This window comes from Gymnoscopelus microlampas, assembly GCF_963454915.1.
Source record: "Gymnoscopelus microlampas genome assembly, chromosome: 9".
Taxonomy (NCBI): Eukaryota; Metazoa; Chordata; class Actinopteri; order Myctophiformes; family Myctophidae; genus Gymnoscopelus; species Gymnoscopelus microlampas.
The window spans coordinates 10,804,836-10,823,278 of record NC_139946.1 but is presented as its reverse complement, the minus strand read 5'-3'; the positions used below and the strand labels follow the sequence as shown (position 1 = coordinate 10,823,278).

The 18,443-nt window shown below is 41.8% G+C and overlaps 1 protein-coding gene across 1 annotated transcript in view; it reads right to left on the bottom strand.

The window, feature by feature from the left end:
* The window catches only part of cilp2 (cartilage intermediate layer protein 2), a 37,900-nt gene that overhangs the window by 18,886 nt on the left and 571 nt on the right, over window positions 1-18,443 (bottom strand). The window lies entirely within an intron of this gene.

Here is an 18,443-nt window from a genome sequence, read left to right as displayed (position 1 = left end):
TAAGATGTTGTGGTTGTGTGGTACACGCATTAAACATGATGGAGATTAGTCAAAAATTGCCTATGTCTCTCTCAGGAATATTTGGAGATCAAGGAAAGAATCTAAACCCATACAGAAATCTGTAAAAAAAAAATCTCTTAGAGAGCTCTTAGAAACAATGACAACAACAGAATGCAAATTGGAGTTGAATATTGTTAATAGACCCTTTTCCCAGTGACCATTTTGAAGGATAAACACGGCTGAAGGTAACCTTTCCAGTATATAGACAGCTCCTGTACAGTTAAAGAAGGCATTGACCGCGAGTCAAAGATAAACAAACACCGCGCATCCAGCAGTTCGTTTTCACGCAGGAGGGACTTCCATAGAGCTAAGGGGACTTCTGAAGGGGCCATGCCGAAAATAGGTTGCTTTATTCGGATATAATTCGCGGAACTGCCCGCCCCTGCTGGTTCTCAGAATTTTTATTTTTAAATAGGCTCTTTCATGATAAATTGACCACATATATGAAGTTAAACAACTAAATTCTATTCAAACGCTATCTTAAAAGTAAATTCTGTGCCTCAAAAACGATGTTTGAGAGCGTTTTAAAACCGAAAGTAAAAAGTTCACACGGACGCGCACATGCGTGCGTTAATTTACGCCCCGGACAAACATAAACAGTAGGGAAAATACGGATTTCAGAAAGAGGACTGTTTCAATGCAGGAAAATACCCCAGCATCATTATATAGTGGCTGATAGAGGGGAAAAATAGATAGATAGATAGATATATATAGTGGCAACCCAGGGGAATACAGGTGCGATTCACAATAAAACAAGAGGCTCAGAGTCAGATGGCTTGTTAAATTAGATAGATAGATAGATAGATAGATAGTGGCAACCCAGGGGAATACAGGTGCGATTCACAATAAAACAAGAGGCTCAGAGTCAGATGGCTTGTTAAATTAAATTGTCTTTTATTCAAACAATTAGGGGATTTTATTCAAACAATTAGGGTAAAGGGGAATTGGGGCAAAAGCAACTTAGGAATCCTCCCGTCCGGTGGGGGCTCCACAATCCTGGGGGGTAAACAGAGAGAGAGCAGTGACTATATGTTTCAGGGTTCAGTAGGTTTGGAGCTCAAAACTGACTCTCCAGCCGGCTTGTGAGCCGGCTATTTAAAGGCTCCCCTTGATTGCCTGACTGGCTGCAGGTGCGTCCATTGCCAGGCTCCCATTGGCTGCAATACCTGGACAGGATAATACACTCTACCTACCACCTCCCCCAGCCTGAGCTTAGGGACCCGCCCTCTCTGTGGACTAGGCCTGGCTGTTTCCCCTGGTCTGCCACACTATATTATATATATATTGTGTATGTGTATGTGTATGTGTATGTGTATGTGTATGTGTATGTGTATATATATATATGTGTGTGTGTGTGTGTGTGTGTGTGTGTGTGTGTGTGTGTGTGTGTGTGTGTGTGTGTGTGTGTGTGTGTGTGTGTGTGTGTGTGTGTGTGTGTGTGTGTGTGTGTGTGTGTGTGTGTGTGTGTGTGTGTGTGTGTGTGTGTGTGTGTGTGTGTGTGTGTGTGTGTGTGTGTGTGTGTGTGTGTGTGTGTGTGTGTGTGTGTATATATATATATATATATATATATATATATATATATATATATATATATATATATATATATATATATATATATATATATATATATATATATATATATATATATATATATATATATATATATATATATATATCTCTTGTTGAACGGTACACTGATATTTTCCAGGACCAGGCGCTTGAAATTGTCACACATCGTATATATATATATTTTTTTTTTTTTTAATTTAGGCTTAATGTTGCCTAGAATCCCTTTAACTTCCCACTGACACACAGAAACACATAAATGAAACACTCCCACAATAACATTATGAATGTCCAGCGTCACAATGGCCGCTATGAAAAGGGTGCATTGGGATCCCATGATTGTATTGCTTTATTACCATTAAACAAACTGTATTTGTATTGTTTTACTATGTTTACTATTTAAAGAATTCAAACTAAAAACTCATTTTGAGCATATTAGTCGTTATTCAATAACTGTATTTTCGGAAAGATCATCACAGCCCAAGTGCAATTCTCTCAATTAGAAAGTTTGCATCCAGCCAAGTTCAGTCCAAATACCCGGATGGATGTGAACTTAAATCACCCACTATGATGCATTAGGAGGTGAACTTGGGACAGCTAAATATCCAAGCGATGCAGAACAAAGGGAAGCCCTTCAGCTCACTTCAAGCACACAAGCTCACAAACGAGCCATGGATATCGTTAAAAAGCCTTTAATGTCCAGGGCATAGCTTAATTAGCACTATTAAAATCAAGGTTAAAGAGCCAACAATGTTTTTTAGAGGACCACAATGGAATTAAGCCTCAGGGCTTAATTGTGTTTTTTATCCTCGGTGATATTGTACGTGTTATACAGTATGTTATGGACGTGCTGATGTGCTCTCTGCTTTTTCATCACCACATAAATTCAATCAATCAACCCAAGAATACATTTCACGCCACAATGGCAGAACATAATGTAATGCTCGATATGCTGTCGTTGTGTCACAAAATGTAGTTTTAAGATTATTTTAGGTGAATGTTTAGTTGTTTAAATTTCATATGTGGTTTATTTACAGTATCAAGATAGAGCCTACTTGGGGAGTGTTGGGCGGAAGGAGTATAGCACGAAGGCTCTACGTCCTCCTGGTGGGGGCTCCTCACTGGCAGGTTAGTCAGTAGGATACAGGTCAGTGACAACACAGAAATGTGTGTGGGGAGGAATTAATTGGCATAAGAACTAAATTGGGGAGAACATGGGGTAAAAAAAATATTGTCTACTCTAAATAAAATGTTTTAAAAATCCTACTTGAAACACACCCAGCTCATTCGAGGTCGTGACCTTAAGTACAAGTCTGGCTCAAATTAGAAAAACGTGTTCAATACTGCCTCCCCCTGGTCAGCCGGGGCGCCTCATGGAGGGGAAGGGAACTGGTTGGAATAAAGTGTTCCTTCCACACGCTACGTCCAACCAGGGAAACTCCCCCCTGTCAGGTGACAAGAAGGTCAGTTGGCTCTCATGCATTGAAGGAGGCATGAGCTCGGCCCTGGCCTCCCTAGGCTGGTGGGGGGAGTGTAGTGCCCAGGATCACTTAGCAAATTGGCACCGGGTGAAAAAAGGGTTACAAAATCGAGGGATAAAAAGAAAAAAAAAGAAGAAAAACGTGTTCTCTGGTCCCCTGAACTTGAAATAACGTTCTCCTCAAATTAACTCAACGAGAACATTCTTCCCAAGGACCCAAGTATATGTACATTATGAAGAAGGAAGGCACTGGATCAAACTCGGACATAACTACTAAAGCCTTAATTTTTAATAACAGGGAAGCCGCAAGGGAAAAGGAAAAGAGGGCGTCCATGGAACACCTGGAGAAGTGAGACAACGGCAGAGGCCAAGACAACCAGCATGAGGTGGAATGAACTGGTCAGGACTGCCCAGAACAGAAAGAGCGATGGAGACAAGTTGTCCATGGCCGAGGCTCGCTCAGGATTGATGGGTCTAAATACGTACGTAAATCTCCATTGTAAAAGGTTCTTCTCCGGCATAATCTACGTACCGGTGCATCTCTCCCTTTCTAGCACATGTCCTCAGTGTTAATTTATCCATTTGTAACTCTGACCTTTAACGGGTCCATTTGGTTCCATTTGTAACCTACATTCTTAGAGTTAAATTAACACTGAGGATTTTACTGTGTAATACAAAAGCAGACATATACATGATATATCCCAAGCTCATCAACAAGAGAGAACAACAGCAGACCCATATCCTTGTCCCTGCGCTCTGCCTCTTCAGCTCTGCCCTGCGGCAGAGAAATGGTCAATGCTTTAGCCACGTGAACCCTAGTGTCCCTATTCTGGAGAAAATGGTATGTTATAATAGGCGAACGTTCTGCAAAAAAATAACAGATCTACAAGCCCACAACGTGGCACGTTGCGACGCGGTTTGAGCTTGTAGATCGGGTATTTTTTTGGAAAGACATTTGGTGGGAGTCAAGTACAGACCCCTGGGGGACCCCAGTCTCGAAGTGAATTCGGTTTAAGACAAGTGGTTAAGTTATTTATACTTCGTCATACAATGGTTTCGGGAAATGTGACGCATTGTGAGCTTATCTGCTATTTTCGGCGCATGACACCATCGTACGACGGAGCATAAATTAAGCATTAGACCAGGGGGTTCTTACACATTTTTATACCAGGACCCCGTTGAAAGAATGTCTACGGGGTTATTGTTCAGGTGGAGTGACTGACAGGGGTGAGCAGGTAATGGCCACCGGCCAGGCTGACCATATATGGAAATGAGAGGAGGCAGAGACAGAGAGCTCGAGTTAACCCCGGTGGGGTATATTTACTGAAGGTAGTTGTGTGCTGCACAAAGGGAAACATAAATACAATATCCGGTATTAATAATGATATCAACTATAAATAATAATTAGCAATTCAATTCATATTCAAGTATTACAATAAGGAATCATAATCAATAGCGGATCTACAATAATCAATATTCATAATGAACTTGGTCCATAATCATCAAGTCATAATTAGTAATATATAAGGAATTAAGCATCAAATAATATATATATAATAAACAGTTCAGCAGGGAAACAATTCATTATTTGTATAATAAGTAGAAAACTAAAAGGTAATAAACATAAATCAAATGCACTGCTTATAATGTCAGGTGGAAGTCCATATATGCAGTGGCAGTCCAGTCCAGAATAATGCTCTTGTTAGCCCATGCTGGGAGAGCAAACATATTGATGGCTCACTCATCTTCAATGGCAAAGGACTTACGTTTGTTTGGTAGACGCACACATGGACCGGTTTGGAGAATGGAAGAATGGTGGATTGGTGAAGAACAGGAGGTTTTCGTATCAGGAGGTTTACTGTTTGTGGTGAGGATCTGAACCAGAATGAGTGGAGTAGGTGTGGTTAAATAGTCCCCAGCAGCTGGGTGCGGCCGGAGAGCAAGCTGCCATTCAATCCTGATTGATTGAGGTGATTTGAGATGACATCATGCATGATTTCTCCTTGAGTCTTTTAACACCCGTTTTATGGGGGAAATGTTTTGGCGACCCCCACACTTGATTTATAGTGCCATTCAAAAGTTGAAATATTAAAAATAAAGCAATAAAAGCATAAATTGGTAGCCTTGAATAGGAACATCTACATATATACAACATATATCTATCTATGAATATCTATTTGAAAATACATTTACAATGCTGTGATTCCTGTTGATTTTGTGTCTCATCAACTTGGTTTAAAGCTATACATTTGTAAATAGAAGCATACAGTATTATTTACCCTACTACTGTATGTCTGTTGCAGGAACCTGAAAGAAAAAAGAAGAACAAAATCCACTAGGCTGTGCTTAAGAAATAAGAATAAAACAGACTCGATGGGAAGGATAGATTTTTTTCAGTTGTCAATGTGCAACACCACCATCATCTTCCCTGGAGACAGAGTCCCGACCTCTGACCCATAGACTCCTAATGCTTTACAGCAGGGGTCTTCAACGTTTTCAGGCCAAGGACCCCCTAGCTGAGAGAGAGATGAAGCAGGGACCCCCTCTATATCGTATAAAATTGTGTGTCATATTTAAAATAAAAAAAATCTGTGGTCTGCTTTTTTTCCCCCTCTACACCTATTCCTCTTTGCCAAAAATAGCCGATCTACAAGCTTGTAGATCTGCTATTTTTGGCTGAAGTTCTCCTCGGAAAAGGGATGCTAGGGTTCAAGTGGTGAAGGTAAAATAAAAAATCCTATCACACAAAGATTTGGCGGACCCGGCCCCTGTAGTAACTCTGAGGACCCCCTAGGGGTCCCGGACCCCCTGTTGAAGACCCCTGCTTTACAGTTGGACTCAGACTGTCTGTGCATGTCAGTGGAATGTCTCACTCCAGGACGTGGGTGTACAGGGGGAAATCCATGGTTGTTATCCCATCTGGGAATGCTTTTTCAGGGTACGTGTTTCAGTGTGTGTGCTCATGTAGTAGACAGGTGTCTGCGTGCATATGTGTTTTACTGCATAGATGCGTGTGTGTATGACATGTGGATCTCACGTTTCAATGCGTATACCTGTATTCATGTACTGTATAAACACAAATGGCACCACGCGCACACACACACACACGCACGCACGCACGCACGCACGCACGCACACACGCACGCACGCACACACACACACACACACACACACACACACACACACACACACACACACACACACACACACACACACACACACACATACACACATACACACACGCACACACACACACATACACGTATGTATGCACGGCATTGCACGCACACTGACAGCACACAAATTATATTACGCAGAGGTCTAAGCATGTTCTAGTCCCTGGTCCAGGCATAGCAGCTTAATCTTCAGTCTCACCACAAAATTGTGGTGATGGTCCATATGGAAAAGTATTATTCTCTTTATCCAATAGTATTTATTCTCTTTACTCATTCTGTTTTGTTGCTTTTTTATCCTTCCTATCCTTGCTGTCCTTCTTCTGTTACAATGTCAAAATGGAACATAGAACAATGAAATGGAATGGAAGGAAGTGAAAGATGGACAGACAGACGGCTAGACAGACAGACGGCTAGACAGACAGACAGACAGACAGACAGACAGACAGACAGTAACCCTTTGTACCACGTCCACCTCTATGAACCAGTGCCAATACTAAAAATAGACTTCCTCCTGTCCTCTCCACTCCTCCCCTCTGCTTCCATCACCTTCCAAATTTTCTGCCTCAGCTCTTCATCTTCCACCTCTGTCTTCTACCCATCGCACCCGCCTCTCATCTTCTTCCCCTTCTCAGACAACCCCCCCCCCCCCTCTCCTCCCTGCTCCTCACCCATGCTAATTCTCTTGAATCTTTTCAACGTTGACCTGGCAGTCCTTTCTTTTTCCCAGTTGTCCCTATCAACAGGCTTTTTGTACAGAGGACCATGAGCCCCAGCTGTGACAAATCACTGCATGCATAGTCATCTGTTCACTGGAGGCCGAGCCTGTCACGTCGACGATCACAGGAGCTCAAGTCTCCACACACCTGTGCCAATTTCTACACCTGTGGCCATTTCCACTGATGCCATTCTTACTTTGCCCAGTAATCAGACCAGTTTTCTGCCAGTTTCTTAAGCCTAGAATCTGTGGATTTATACTGGCTATGTATTCTTGTTCTGAAACCCTGCCTGTTACCTGGACTATACCTCTGCTCTTGTCCATTTTGTGCCTCAGCCTGTTTGGACTTATTAACCTTGACCTACAGTATATCCCGCAGTGAATCCTATCTATTCAAGGTCCTGGCAGAGCCAGCTAAATCAGACCACAATCACTGCACTGCACGCACCACACATACCTACACATGTGCACGTGGATACACTCATACCACGTATATATACTGTATTTATATGGAAAATATGGTGATCTATCTATAAATGCACGGAATCAGTCTGTGTGTCTGACTTTCCCCTGCGTGGAACTGTCAAACCGATCGACTTCAAACTTGGCGTAAGTATCGCCGAGGACCCGAGAGTGTGTTTTCCAGAGTGGGAAGTCGGTCAGTCACAGTGTGTGTCTGTGTCTGTGTCTGTTTTCAACTGTTTCATAGGGGCCAATTCTGTCTGTCACAGAGACCAGATATACAGTATGCTCATACCATGCTGCGTTCGACCATTTGGAAATAATGTATCACTTTATAAATGATTAGGGTGATTTTAGATGGGGAGATGAGTTGTGAGGACTCAACATAACACCATTTTATTCAGTTAATAGCAAGGGGCTAGCATCCAAGTTGTAAATTGAGGCTATATAAGTGACAGTTCATATGAACGGCCTGTAGTCTCGCTGTTTCACAACTACTGGTGTCAGAAGCAATTAGGCTCCATTCAAGCGGATGGGATTTTGACGAACTTTACACTTGATTTTATTACCTTAATAAACATTGTCATAAATATATGCTTCCAGTCGCTAGTTTAAAGTCCTCTTTCAATCACCTACAGTATATTTGCGTTTTGGTAAATTATGGTCCCATTTATTCTAAAATTGATGATAAAGTAGGGTATGCTGTAGGAGGGGCGTGGCTACCTTGTGATGATTTTATTGACAAGCTACACAGCCAATAGCATTAATTCACCACCACCGCTCTGGTCCCAACCAATAGCATTAATTTCCGAGTCCATTGGATATAGAAAGATGGCGGATTTGAAATTGCTGAGAAATAGGCTTCATTTAGAGTCTGTAGAGCCTATGGGCGTAACGCTGTCCATACTTTTTACTGTCTATGGCTCAATCCATATATTAATAATGCTTAATAATGCTTATCTTAAATGAAGCCTAGTTTCATACTATTCGTTTTCTAGCATGCCGTGAAAGAGTTCTAGCGTAATGAGGATGCTCATGTGCCAATTTGCTTTACATTGCATGCTGTGCGATATGACTAGCCCGTGCGTCCTGTACATCGCCTGCATGTTGATGCTGGAACGACAATTCTTCCCTACAGTGAAAACAGCAGATAAGCCTGTTAAGTATGAAGCGGAGTCCCTTCTGTTCAGCTCTGTCCTCTTACCTCTGCTCTCCCGCTCTATCTGATCTGTTCATTAGCCGTGCTGAGTAGCAGTCTGTCTTTGATTACAGACGCACCCCATGTAAAGCTGTGCCAGGCATCAGAAGGGCGGGGGGGGGGGGGGGGGGGGGTGGGCCACAGCCTCCCACAGCTGTGTGACCCTTTACTCAGCAGTGGCAACAACACACTGCCAGTGCCGAGCGCAGAACTTTTAATAACTATGGCCTCACTGAACCGAGAAAGATATTCACACTGACACTCTTCATTAATTCCAAATCCTGATTTATTAAGCACACGCTATGACATGGTTTTTCGTTATTGCTTTGAAGCAAAAATAATTTTCCCTACAGTACCAATTTAACTGTTTTTGAATAAGCGTCAGCTGTTTGCTTGACATTTCATCCTGGGTTTTGACTCAGGATGTGTGGAAAAAATAAATGCCATGCTCTATGACAGAAATGCTGCGAGACAAGGCAGCTTATATGTACAACCTCTGTGTGTGTGCGTGTGTGTGTGTGTGTGCGTGTTTGCAAGTCTGTGTGAGGGAGAGAGTGAGCATTTTAGAATTCACAGTTGCATAGTTTATAATGAGACATATTGTATTCCGTTCAGAGGCGAGCATCAAATCCAGTCCCCACTGATTACTTACTACTCTTAATTGTTATGGTTTGATTTGCTGGGGGCAATGGGATCTTTGCTTATGTTTTTGATATCCCTTATTTAGTCATTCATTTTTATCTCTGCTTCTGGTCAGTGGTCAGACTGAATTAAACATTAACCCTGGCATCCGTATTTTGCACAAATTCTCCTCATTTTTTCAAAAATGTTTATTTAATGTTAATTAATGTTAATTATTTAATGTTTGATTTGAGAAGTAACAAAAACAGCAGGTCTATAAGGCTATTTTACCAACAAATAAGTATTTGGGTAACTAATCACCCCTCTCCTTTTGTTTTGTTTTTTTAACAAATCTAACCCCATGGTTGAGCCATTCACATTTGTCTTCTTTACTTTAAACTAGGATTGTTGCTCAACAGAGGGAAGTTTAACAAAACTGTATTACTGCTATTTTTTTTGTTTTGTTATACCAGCACATTTATTTTTCAATCATTAACTTTGCGCTGGATGGATTTTGCATAGCAGAATTGTTGCCTAATACAGCCAAAGACTGAACCATATTACATAAGTTTTATGTCAATGTTGTGCTGCCTGCAGCCTTGGGTCCATTTGATTGCTTTTCATTTCTCATATCACCAATCTCTTACAGATACAATGGAATGGCTTGATAAGCAGAAACAAATGTTTCCACAGTTTCTGTCAGGCAGATGTGACTCTTGCTGCATGGTTTTGTTTCAAACCAAATCAATCACAACCCGATACTTTCACCCTGCTCGTCTCCCCTGCATTGTTTACTTAATTTAGATATCACAAAAGAGCATATTGCATTATGTCAGTGCAGGATGGAATATTTTCCTCCAAACAATATTACACAATCAGTGAATAAACAACCAAGTTCAAACTGTGAAGAGTCAATAGTACAGCGTGCTAAATAAAAACAATTGATAACAAAAAAGAAAAGATAGCTTTCTTATGACAAGGCAAGTTGATTGTGGAACACATTTCAACATTAAGACAATTGGTTTTTTTTACAAAAAAACATAAAAGCATTAAGAAGTGCAAACACATCACACATAGGGACATTTGAAAACAATTTAAAATAGTTATTAAAGACGCAAATAGAAAATCGGCAAGCAAAACAAGACAGATAAATGACTAGAATCGTGTTAAGGGCCGTGCTAGAAAGCGTCAATAATTGGCAGCGGCAAACAGAAAAGTCCAAATTAAAACAAGCACTTTGAAGCTTGAGATCCTTTGGCTGAAACTTTGATTAAAGGAAGTGAACTTGAACACAGCTTCGTAATGAGTTGATTAACACTCGGCGCCAAATGGCTTCCAATCACTTCACATCCTCAGGAGTGCCTGCACAGTAATTAGATTATGCCTCTCCTCAAGTGCATCTATTTTGTCCCCTTCAAATATTCTTCTTTATAGAATATAAAAAGAGTAGCCATTCCCTTTGGAGCATTGTTATATAATAGCTCCCTGCCTGTGCCACGACAGAGGCGTTGGGGTTTGCACTGCGGGACCATTTAGTTTGTGATTATCACTTCAAGATGTCGATAATGACAATGAAGCAGTAAAAGCTTATTCGGGTAATTTATGAGGGGCATAATGGTAGCCCATTAAGAGGTGAGGGTAATACAAACCCGGGGAAATCTTAGGACAGTGACCTTATGGAGGGTATGCCCCATGCCTGGTTCTCGTTGTGGTAGAGCTGCACTTATCATTCTTTTAAGTGGCTTGTTAACACTTTATGAATTCAAAAGGACCACATTTTATCGTGCACTGCTTCATGCGTCTGGTACGCCGAGAGAGCTTACCTCATCTAGAGTCAAGTTCAAACAGACCTTTAAGGGGAGCGGGGTTAGAACTAATGATTTCCTCTTCCATGTTAAGGTAAATCCATCACAAGGTGCCCTGCTGCTGCTGCTGCTGCAGTGAACTGGTGTAGGCTACTAGTCTGGGAATCCATCCATGTGCTCACTGTGCATGCATTTCATTTGGCCTCACACTCTCTCTCCTTTTTCCTTTATGCTTTACCGCTCTGTCTGGAACCCCAGAGGAATGCTGAACGATGGTGGACTGCCTATCCATACTTGAAAAGGACACATCACTCCTCCGGTTCTGTTTCACCTTTGACGCGAACCCCCAACAATGAGGTTTACGATAAATCCTTAGCCGACCTCACCTTGACCCGCCATAAACTCTGAGAAAGGTAACGAGATACAGTGAGGGGGCAAATATAGCTCAGTCAACGGAAACAATACATTAGCACCCGCGTTTTTGTACTTGTTAATGGTCAGGTTCTACATATAGGCACTCACTGTGAGTTTATTACACTGGTTCTATCTACATGGGGTCCAGGTACCTCCAGGGGTCCTTGAGGAGGTTCCAGCGGTCCCCAGCTAAATAGTTAGGAACCAAATGGATCCTTACTGGTCTGTAACTCATAAAGTGTACCAATACTGATCCACAACTTTCCGGCCTACAACTACAGTAAGTATAAATCAAGCTTTATTTTTAGAGCTGAAGGTCGGGCTTGAATTCAACGTTAACGTCATAGAAGTTCTCCTGTTAATGGGTTATGTGCAGGCTAGACAAAGACTAATATAATCATAATCATCCTATTAAATAAGTATTAGGAATAAGAGGAGTGTGCTGCTCCGCAGGCACACCAATAATAATCAAAAAAGAAATTCCTTTGACAAGGTAAATCTCTCACTCCTCATCACTTTTCTAAGGTGAGCGTGAGTTTTCCAAGACTGGAGTTTTTTTTGCGTTGCTGCCTGTGCCAGTGGCTAATAAAAAGTTGCAGAATAGGAGAGAGGGTGTGGGGGGCGGGGGGCGGGGGCGGGGGTGGGGGTAGTACTTTATGAAGTCGCACTGAAAATTGATTTAGTCGGATCAGAGAGGTATCGCCGTGCCAGATGGTACGCTGGCAGACAGGCCTCCTCCGGCACGTCTGGGCCCAGCTGTTTACAATAGGATCCTTACAAGATGAAAAAGCCTCTTCCCCTTGTTATGTAACAGATTGGTCAAAGTGAGATTTGCTTATGCTTAGGGAGTGTGATATGATTTTGTTAAAAAATAAAATGAAATAAAAAGTGATTTGTTCAAACTGATTAAAGTTCTCTTTTGGGATCTACCCATCTCCCCATCTCTCCAGCTACAGTCAAAATGAATGAATTCTCAGATCAAGATACAAACTTGATACAAACTAAAGAGAACCGCACAAAAATAATCAGCTTAATTTATTTATTGTAGTGTTCCAGTTTTTCGTCTGTTCATTTAGTTTGTTTCATAACCTCCAATTTCACTTGTTTATCCTGTATCTTGTATGAGTTTATAGCAATGATAACCATAGACATTAAAGTTGTATTAACACTAGTTTAAACAAAGAAATCACATACTGTAGGCTACATCCCTTTAATTTACACACCATCATACGATGAAGAATAAATCAGGTGTTGGAGAGCAGGGTTGTTCTGAGGATTGTTGATGCAGTTATACCAAGAAAGTGTAACAAGTTGCAAAATGTTAATTATTACTCCTTTAGAAAACATAATACTGCTACTTTACTTATTACTTAGTATCAAATGTAATTAGGTACATTACTTGTTATAGTATTATTAGTCACTTTATTGGAAGAGTAATCTCACAACAGTCACCAATCAGTCAAATTGAGTAACTTCGATTGGTAACTACCGTATAATATAATTGCTGTTTTGGCAGTTGTAATCCTTTACACTATCCATTACTGGGAAAAGTAATTATATTACAGTAACATATTATTTAGTAATACGTTACTGCCCAACATCTCTGGACCTCTACTTAAGTACAATAACAGGCATATATACACAGCATATGCCTGTGATATGCCAATTAACTCTGAGAGTGTGCACAAATATAATTGTACAATGTGTACATTTATATATTCGGAGAGTTTGTATTTAACTCTGAGAGTGTAAACATTGACTTCTAAGGGCTTTTACTGTGCGTAATGTGGCGTGTGAGTGCAACTGGAAACATCTGTCACATATAACTCTCGCTTTAGTCAGAGATTTAGGAAATAAAGAGGTATTTGTTCTAAATCATTGGCATTTTTTATTTTTATTTATACAAGGATGTGGCAAACCATTCCTCTTATGAATTAATGTATGTGAGTGAGCGAATGCCTGGGAACTGTGCTGTAGCAGTGTGTGCCAGTAGTGTGTGTGTGTGTGTGTGTGTGTGTGTGTGTGTGTGTGTGTGTGTGTGTGTGTGCGTGCGTGCGTGCGTGCGTGCGTGCGTGCGTGCGTGCGTGCGTGCGTGCGTGCGTGCACGTGCACGTGCACATGCATGTGTGTGTGTCTGTTTACCATGTAGTCATGTGGAAGCTGTTTTATGCTTGTCTGCTCTCTCAGTCTGTGTCTGTCTCTCTCATTTGCTTTCTCTCCATCTGTCTGTCTGTCTGTCTGTCTGTCTGTCTGTCTGTCTGTCTGACTCTCTCTCTCTCTCTCTCTCTCTCTCTCTCTCTCTCTCTCTCTCTCTCTCTCTCTCTCTCTCTCTCTCTCTCTCTCTCTCTCTCTCTCTCTCTCTCTCTCTCTCTCTCTCTCTCTCTCTCTCTCTCTCTCTCTCTCTCTCTCTCTCTCTCTCACTTCATCTTATTCATCTCAAAAGCCCAGGGCTGATTCCTTAAGCATCTGTGGACTATTATCCAAAATGCAATTTGCAATTTTGCCTGTGACATTAGCTAATCAACCGCAAGATTTGGATGGATTCAAAACAAGAATAACAGTGGCTTTGTGTTCTTTGCAAGCAGATTCTTCTACCTCACCACACTTTTCGTCATTCCCAACTGGTCTGCACAGAACCCCCCTGTACCCATTAAAATGTCTGGAAATCCTCACTTTAACTTCTGCACTTCTACAACAATGGCACAGTGCCAGAAGCTGAAAATAGCACAGCTAAACACAACTAATCGAAAAAAAATAGCCTTTAGACTAAATAATGATATTGCATTTCTCATCTGCAGGTATATCGTGTAAGCCTGCGAGTGGAAACACACACGTTCATGCACGCACGCACGCACGCACGCACGCACGCACGCACGCACGCACGCACGCACGCACGCACGCACGCACACACACACACACACACACACACACACACACACACACACACACACACACACACACACACACACACACACACACACACACACACACACACACACAGAAAGAGAGAGTTACAACCTAATCTTGTGGTTGATGGGATGGGAATAAGAGAAGTTGTGCCTTTGATTTGAAGCCCTAGCTGTCTCGGTCTTGGTCATTCAATGGACTGTAATAGACTATACAGCTTGTTGTTTAGAGTGACTGGACCAGACTGTGGTCAACATCTGGAGAACTGGCCATTCCCTTCTGTCTTACAGACACAGGTCCTCAGCCTCCTCACAGCTCGTGCACGCACACACGCACACGCGCGCACACACACACACACACACACACACACACACACACACACACACACACACACACACACACACACACACACACACACACACACACACACACACACACACACACACACACACACACACACACACACACACACGCGCGCGCAAGCACACATCATCAGTCTGGGTTCCAGCAAACGTAACAGCTGCTTCTGGAATAGCAATAGAATAGAATCGAATAGAAATTGCCTCCTAATCAACTCTGTCAAAGTACAACACGGTACCAAGAGGAAAAAAAGGTGATTCCAGTGCCTCATGGCCCATTGCAGGTCCACACGGTGCTTGGTTTCACGTAGGATAATAATAATAAAGCTCATTTGGGTTTAACTGCATGGCACACTGGGTCTTGAATAGCACTGTAGTTAATGCAGGGTTTACTGTGGACTGGACGGTGGCTGTCAGCCTCTAGTGTTCCACCCCGGTGACACGGGGCATTCTGCAACAGCTGTCCCCTTGAAATAGTGAAACAGCTCATAAATCTGTAAACCCTGAGGGAGATGGAGAGAGTGACAGAGACTTGGGACGAAGAAAGACTGTGAATGAGTGGAGAGAGGGGAAAGAGGTGGAGACAGTGGGGACAGAGAGAGCCTTATGGGGCTGGGCAGAGAGGAAGAGGTGAAGAATTATGGTGATAGGATTTCGCTTGACAGAACATAGAGCCAGGATGGAGAGAGAGAGTGGGGAAAACAAGGGGAGAGGGATGATGGGAGATCGGAAGATCAGAACAGAAAGGGGAGAGAGAGAGACATAGTGCTGCAACTCTCGATTATCTTCTTAGCGATCATTCTATCTATTGCTTTTTCGATAAATCAAATAAATGAGAAGCGTGTTTTAAAAATACATTTATATTTAGTATATGGATAAATCAACACAAAAATATTCTAACTTTTTATAATTGACTAAATCAATTAGTCCAATTAACCTCTTAAGCCCTATTTTATACTTTGTCGTACAATGGTGCCGTGTAAAAATAGCTCCCCACGCGATGCGACGTGTTGTGAGCTTGTCTGGTATTTTCCAAAATTTCTGCTTTTCAAAAGATTTGTTCTTCCAAAATCAATTATTTTATTTAAAATGTTATAATCGATGAAGTCGAATAGTTTGATTAACTGTTGCACCCTGAAAAAAAAAGAAACAGTGAAAGACAGAGGGACGTGAACAACAGAATGTCACAAGGAGGAGGAAACATAAGGAAAATCAGCAAGGCATTAATTTCACCTGTCCTCGCTCTCCCCCCTCCCCAATCCCTCTGTTCCCTTTTCTCTCTCACAAACCCAGCAGGAGGAGAAGTGGAGCACTTGGTTTGTTATTATTGCCAGTTTCCTTGGTGACCGGCTTTTATATCTTAGGGACTACTGGCAGTGGGCTTGAAGGTGAAATAAGGACACTTGCAAATCAACCTTGCGTGGTCATAATACTGATGGACCGCAGCCTTCGCATCCTTTGAGTATCCTTCGATGTTTAATTATTCCAGTTTCAAACAAATTTCAGTTCTTTGCACATCAGCAGCGGACTTGACTAACATGGAAACAAGATATGACACAGTCATATTATACCAGGTTGCTTATTTCTCTCACTAAATATGGCAACGTTTTTAGATCCCATATGGTTGCTTATTTCTCTCACTAAACATGGCAACGTTTTTGATCCCATATTCTGAAAGGACATTGAGCAACAGCGCCACTTATCATAGAGTTACATACAGTGGCCGGACACAGTATTGTGGGTCGTCTTTAAATCCCATATTCTGAGAGGACATTGAGCCCTCATTCGCTAAAGGAGCAGCCAATGAGGAAAAAGTGATGCAAAAGTCAGGACTAGCGAGTGTAGATGTAGACCAGGTTTTGCAACCTGGTAAAAGGGTGTAATAACGGTGTGGCTTCCATGTGGATCTCGGACATCATGTGGCCAGTCGATGACACCAGCCTTATGACGTCAGTTTTATGATGTCAGTACTGTTGTCAATCATTTCCATGTTTGGGACAATATTTCAGCCAAATCCATTGACTTCCAATATAAATGTAAAGTTCTAATATGTTCTTCCTTGTGTATACATACAAGAAATGGTGGTGGTGTTTGGTCCAGCAGTTTGCAAGTTTAGCCCCGGACAGACACACAGACTAACAGAAAGACTCACAGACCGTCTTCCCTAAAATAAATTGATGAGACGACTGCAGTTGACTGCGAACGCTGCTGCTCAAGTCCTTACGAATACCAAGAAAGTGGATCATCAGGAAAAAGTATGGAGGAGCAGCGTTCAGTTTTTATGCACCACATATCTAGAACAAACTTGCAGAAAACTGCAGGTTTGCTACAAGTATTACAGTGCTTTTAAATCAAAGCTAAAAACCTTTCTGTTTGCCACTGCCTTTTATTAAGATTTATTTAAATCATTTCCCTACACTGTAATTTTATTCTCATATTTTTTACTTGTTTTAATTGTTTTATTATATTCAAATGGTTGTACAGTACGATGAACAGCTTCTTGTACTGTTTGCACTGCAGGGAACTGAAACTCAACAAAATACAAAAAAACTACTGAGCCAGGCTTTAAGGCTTAAAGGAACACTTCAGCTATTATCTTCATATAATTGGCCCTTGACTCCACACACCCATTATTTCTGTCTACTCGCTCTGTGTCTCAGAGGTGGGCTGTGGATAATTCAGAAACTTGCCTACCAATGACATAATTGTAGCTGATTTCATGTTAATGGAAACTACAATATTTATCTTCCTGAAAAATTAGCATGCTGAAATAGAAACGCCTGATATTGCCTCAATTTAAAAAAAAAATCTTGTTTCAAATTACCACTGCTGATGGCACATGTTTGAACTATCCACAGTCCACCTCTGAGACACAGCATGTGCACGGAAATGGTACCGTCCTACTGAGCGTTAGTGAAGACCCATATAATGGAGATGTGGAGGTGGAGAGGTTGAAAAAGTAGACGGCATTGACCTGGGAGATCTTAAACTCCACATGTACCCACATGCTGCTGATTAGCTTGAAGATGGAACGTGCCAATTGACTTCAAATAGGGATCAACATCTCCTGCGGTGGTCTGTAACCCAACACGTGCACACGTGTGCACGTGCGCGCGCGCGCACACACACACACACACGCGCGCGCGTGCACGTGCACGTACACACACACGCACACACACACGCTTCCCTTATCATATGACCTCACCACCAGACAGTTCTCCACCAGTCCTCCACTGACCTCCTCTGGGAAATGCCGTCAACAAAAAGTCTGCAGTTATGTCACTAATGATGTGCACGTGTGGGCATTCACACTGTACTGTACCACTGCCGCATGTACTGCACACTTTTGATTGACAGCGGAGACGCATGTGAGTTGAAAGTGGACCCACTCACTGAAAGAAAACAAGTCTCTGCAGGCTGACCTCTGCCACCTCAAACGGAGATTTTGTTTCGGTGACATTTATGTTATTCTGTCAAGTTTCTGACAACTTTCTGTGAACTATGTCATAATGTCAATCAATAAATTACTTGAAACCACATGAATACACTAATAAAACGGGGAGAAAAAAAATCATAAAACATTACACATTAAAAATCCTTAGTGTTCGTTTACCCATTTGTAACTATAATTTAGTTAGAAATTGCTTTAACCCATTAAGACCGGGAACGCATCTGTGTGT